Source organism: Meleagris gallopavo, chromosome 25 (assembly GCF_905368555.1).
Source record: "Meleagris gallopavo chromosome 25, MGAL_WU_HG_1.1, whole genome shotgun sequence".
Classification (NCBI taxonomy): Eukaryota; Metazoa; Chordata; class Aves; order Galliformes; family Phasianidae; genus Meleagris; species Meleagris gallopavo.
Window position 1 is genome coordinate 1,206,920 of NC_139428.1, and position 6,000 is coordinate 1,212,919.

Below are 6,000 nucleotides of genomic sequence, written 5' to 3' on the forward strand. Positions count from 1 at the left end.
CTGAGCGGCGTTGCGCTGCGTGCAGCGGCTGCGGTGTGCCGGGCTCTGGGTGCGGGGTTTGGGTGCGGGTCGGGATCGAGCTGGGCACACGGGCGGGTTGCGGGCCGCCGTTGCGTGGTGCGTCCACGTCCCGCTGCTCCCTGCGGGCTCGGAGCGGGGCAGCAGGGCGTGCGGCTTCGTGTCCCAGTAACGGCGCTGATGGCACCTCCCGGCGCCCCGCAGTGCCACGCAGAGCCCCGTAGAGCCCCACGGTACCACCAGCACCAGCTGGAGCAGCTCGGTGGGAGCACGGCTGCAACTCGGTGTCCCCACGTCCCCTTCCTGTGCCAAACTGGCCCTCGGCACGGCAGCGCTGGGGGAAGCCCTCCTCTCTGCGGTGCAGCTTCACCTCACCCCCACGGTGCCCCGGCTCCGGCTTCACTGCAGGGTGTTGGTTGTGATCATGGTCGTGGTCAAAGGGGATACTGGGGATACTGGGGATGAGGGGAAGCCTCTTGGGTGGAGCAGGGGACACGAAGGGGACGTAGAATGGAGTTTTTTGTTTCGTTTTGTGTTTTGGTTTTGGGTTGTTTGTTTTTTTTTTTTTTGCCAGGATTGAAAGAGACCTCAAGGATCACAAATCTCCAACCCCTGCCACAGGCAGGGCCACCAACCTCCACATTCAATACCAGATCAGGCTGCCCAGGGCCCCATCCAACCTGGCCTTGAACACCTCCAGGGATGGACGGGGCATCCACAGCCTCTTGGATTTTGTGTTGAGGGACATGGTTTAGTGAGTACTATTGGTGATGGTTGAACTGGATGATCTTGAAGGTCTTTTCCAACCTTGGTGATTCTGTGATTCTGTGATGATTATGACTGTGATGGCAAGGATGGTTGTGATGATGGTGATGGTTCTGTAGTGATAATGATGGTGAAGGTGGTGATGGGGGTGATGGTGATGGTGGCGATGATTCATCATCATCACCATCACCAGCACTGCCATTGTAGAATCATCACCATCATCACCATCATCACCAGTGATGATGATGGTTTTAATGTTGATGGTTTTGATTATAATGATGGTGATAATGATGGTGATGAAGGTGATGATTCTACAGTGATGATGATTGGTTGGACTCGATGATCTTTAGGGTCTTTTGCAACCTGAGCAATTCTATGATAATGATGGTGATGATGATGGTGGCGGTGATGAAGGTTATGATTCGATAGTGATGCTGATGGTGGTGATGATGATAATGATGGTGATGATGATGATGATGATTCTATAATGACAGTGATGGTGATGACGGCAATGATGGCAATGGTGATTATGATGGTGACAATGATGATGATGATGTTGATGATTTTACGGTGTTAATTATGATGATGGTAATGATGGTGATGATTCTATAGTAGCAGTGATGGTGATGGTGATGACGACGATGATTCTGTGGTAACAACGGTAACGATGGTGATGATGATATGGTGACAATGATGATAATGTTGATGATGATGATAATGATGATGATGGTGGTGGTGATTCTGTAGTGCCGATAATGGTGACAGTGATGGTGGTGATGCTGGTGATGATTCTGTAGTGACAATGATAGTGATGGTGACAATGATGGTGATAATGATGACAGTGGTGGTGGTGATGCTATAGAGATAATGAAGATGACAGTGATGATTACAATGATTATGGTGATGGTGATAATGATGGTGACGATGATGGTGATGATTCTGTAGTGACAATGATGATGGTGATGTGGTGATAATGGCAGTGATTCTATAGGAACAATGATGGTGATGATGATGATGGTGATGAATCTACAATGGCTGTGATGGTGATGGTGATGATGATGACGACAACGGTGGTGATGTTTCTATAGTAATAATGATGGTGATGATGGTGGTGATGTTGATTCTACGGTGATGATGACGATGGTGATGTTGGTGATGATAATGGTGATGACACTGATGATGCTGATGATTCTACAGTGGCAGTGACGACAATGACGATGATGATGGCGATGATTCTATAGTAACAATGATGATGATGTTGATGATGATGACAGTGAGAGTGATGATGATTCTATAGTGACAGTGACGACGATGATGATGATGATGATGATGATTCTATAGTGACAATGGTGATGATGATGGTGATGATGGTGACGACAGCACGTTGTCTCACCACATGAAGCTCACATCACCCACCTCTAGCACCAGCAAGATGCTTACACTGCCAAGGGGGGAGGAAGGAGGCTGGGAGAGGAAAGGGAACCTGGGCGAGGGATGGGGTGAGCAGGGCCAGTGCTGCCTGCACCTGTCTGAACTGGGAGCAGGCAGGGATGGATCCCCGCAGTGTCTGCAGTGCAGGAGGATCTCAGGCTGCACATATAAGTGCTTCCATGGAACATAAACGGGAAGTTAAGCAAATGAAATGATGAAGTCAAAATGAACTATTTTTCACTCTCCCGCGATGAGTTTGGTGTTTTGACACGATCAGAATAAACATTTTGACACCGCTGAAACAAGAGAGTCAAAGTGGTTCCGCTACACTTCTTCCTGAGGAAAACAGCAACGAGATTGGTGAGTTCTGGGGAAGGGCTGATCCTCCATGGAACACCTCCCAGGGGTGCACAGCCCTCTCTGCACATGGAGAAACGTGTGGCTGCAGGGCAGCAGGGCTGGGCAGCAACCCACAGCAGAGGCACAGATGTGTGCACACACATGAAGGCATGTGCTTGCTGACACACCCACGTGTGCATATGCACACACGCACACACACACACTCACGTGCCTGCACTCGTGACACCCATGCACACACCCATGCGTGTGCATGCACCGTGCAGGCATCCCTGCATGTGCACCGCAGGGATGTCCCAAGGGTGGGCCTGGTGCTGCTTCACCCCCATGGGAACCCACCCAATCCCTTCCCCTGCCATGTCCCAGAACAGTGGTTCTTTGCCAGGTGAGCACCCCAGCGTGCACGAAGGCGATGCTCATCCCACCCATGGCTGCAGCCCCAGAAGGGCTGACGGAGGGACAGGAAGGCCAGACATGTGCCTGCAGCCTGCAGAAAACTGCACGTCCTTTTATTTTTCAAGGGCTCGGTGCTGCTTTCCCCCATGTTGTGCTGGGAAGGGAGGCAGGTGCCTCTCCGAGGATGCTCTGATGCGCTCCCGCTGACCCCGAGCGCAGGAGGACGGCCAGTTCCCGGCCCCCGCCCGCAGGGAGGGGAACTCCTTTCCGATTGCCGCAGGAACTCACAGCTCTGCCCTCTCCCCGCAGGCTCTGCTCCCGGCCCCCCCCGCCCCACGGCTGCCCTCCAACAGCCGGGTCAGCGCAGTCCCACCCTGCGGTCTCCCCGTGCACATCGCCAAACCGGGAGTTCCCGGAGCGGAGGGCTGAGTGGAGCCGTGCTCCTTCCTGCTGGCTTTCCCATCGCGTTGTGCTGCTGCAGGTGAAGGGGGGTTCCTTTCCTCCACAGCTTTTCCTCTATCACTTCTTTGGTGTCAGTTCCTGCTGAAGGAACCCTCTCTGCTCTCTCTTTGGGAGCGTTCAGGTTTGGTTCCATTTTCTGCTGGCTTAGGGGATTCTTCACACCCGTGGTTGATAGCGTGCCCCATCCAGCGAGCCCAAGAGCAGCATCAACATTGCAAAGCAAAGGACCCTCAGAAGAACGGGCACCACCGTGCTGCTACCAGTCCTGGCACCCCTTGCATGGCACCCCCAGCACTGCAGTCCCCACAGCAGCTGCTTGGAGGACACAGAGCTCTGCACGCAGGGATGGCCCCACTCAGGATGGCATCAGTTCCCTCCCCGAACTGCTCTGCGTGGCTCCATCACTGCAGCAGCTGCGATGGCCTCATGCAGGTGGGGGATCTCTGACCCATCCCATAGCCATGCATGGACACCTCATCCCTGTGCTGCTCTCACGCAGGATACTTTCAGAGGTGCTTTTCCAGCAGTGCTGTTTTTGTGTGCCAACACCTCCCACTTAGCCCAGATTTCAGTCTGGGATCATCAGGCCAGCTGCATGCATCACCTCCTTCATGCAACAAACACTCCATGCATGCAACACCTCCTGCAGTGCAGCAGCCTGCCCTGTGCACATGGCAGCCCCTGCCTTGGCATAGCAGATGTGCTCGATCCTTGCAGGCATGAGGCCATGTCACACCGTGCCATGTTTGGAGGGTTCCCAGCTGCAGGGCCTGCTGGCTGTCTGCATTCTGCAGCAAGGGAATGCTCAGCTGCTAATCCACGTAATCCTGCTCCAGGCTGGATTCGTTTTAAAGAATAAGTAAGCTGTCTGTCTGCCTCAAGTGCTGGGCTCTGACGGAGAGAGGCTGAGTGGCAGGAGCCTTCTGCACAGTGATTTGTGAATCACAGAATCACAGAATGGCCAGGGTTCGAAGGGACCTCAAGGATGATGGATCTCCAACCCCCTGCCACACGCAGGGCCACCAACCTCCACATTTAATCCCAGCCCAGGCTGCCCAGGGCCCCATCCAACCTGGCCTTGAACACCTCCAGGGATGGACGGCGCATCCACAGCCTCTCTGGGCAGCTGTTCCAGCACCTCACCACTCTCTCTGTAAAGAACTTCCCCCTGACATCCAACCTCAATCTTTCCTCCCTCAACTTCAAACCATTTCCCCTTGTCCTGCTGTTATCTCTCCTTTCCAAGAGTTGATTCCCCTCCTGTCTGTAGGCTCCCTTTAGGTACTGAAAGGCTGCAATGAGGTCACCCCACAGCCTTCTTTTCTCCAGGCTGAACAAGCCCAGCTCCCTCAGCCTGTCTTTGTAGGGAGGTGCTCCAGCCCCCTGATCATCTCTGTGGCTCCTCTGGATCCTCTCCAACAGCTCCCTGTCTTTCTTGTACTGGGGGCTCCAGACCTGGACGCAGTGCTGCAGATGGGGCCTCACAAGAGCAGAGTAGAGGGGCACAATCACCTCCCTGTCCCTGCTGGCCACCCCTCTGCTGATGGAGCCCAAGGTACCATTTGCTTTCTGAGCTGCAAGAGCACACTGCTGGCTCATGTTCAGTTTTTCATCCACCAGGACCCCCAGGTCCTTCTCCACAGGGCTGCTCTCAAAGACTGCTCCTTCCAGTCTGTATATATCACCGCCTCACTCCCACCTGGGGTGGCTCTGATGCTCTGCACAGCACTGGGAGGAGCAGGGCCTGGAGGAACTGCCACCCCACGCACCCCCACACCAGGGCTGAGTTTCGGTGCTGAGCTCAGAGCCAGCACACGCCGTGGGAGCACAGCAGCTGCAGCCCCAGCTCCCAGAGCCCAGCCCATGTGCACCCCTCCCCGTGTGGGAAGCTCCTGTCCCAGATTCCCAGCTTGTGAAAACAGGTTCTGGTGCTGCATCTGGCCCTGAGTCATACTGCATGGTTGCACAAACTCTGCGTGTGCCATCTCGCTTCCCTCTCCATCCTTATGGGATCTCCATCCTGGGCTGTCCCATCAGCGCACGGCACCAGGTGCTGAGCAGTGCAGCCAGTGGACACACGGCTCTGGAGGAGCTGCTCCCTTGGAGGACTCCTTCCATTGGTAGAGGAGGAGGATCTGCCCCTAAAGTGTCCCTCCAGCCCTGCTCAGAGCTTGGCAGGCACAGCTTCCTTGGCGAGCACTGCGCCCACGTGGCCCCGCTCAGCTCTGATGTCTCAAGGGACAGCCAGGGCACAGCGCCCACCACCGTGAGCCTCCCCCACCCAGCGATATTCCTTCCCCTTCTACTTCATGTTAGGGAATAAAAAGCAGAAGTTTGACTGCAGCGGATGGCAGCGCGAGTTGTTAAAACCTCAAAAGGCAGCAATAAATCTGCTGAGCTGCGAGGAGCTCTCAAAGAAGGAGGGATAGATTCTCTTTCTCTTTATGATCTTCCAGGTGACTCTCAAGGCTCGCTGGTCTTTTATTTCCCATTAATTGTTCTCTCATCACAGTGGGGAGCTGTGCCACCCCCAGCCTGGGGCTCAGCCCTCCTCCTTTCCCAGCTCACATG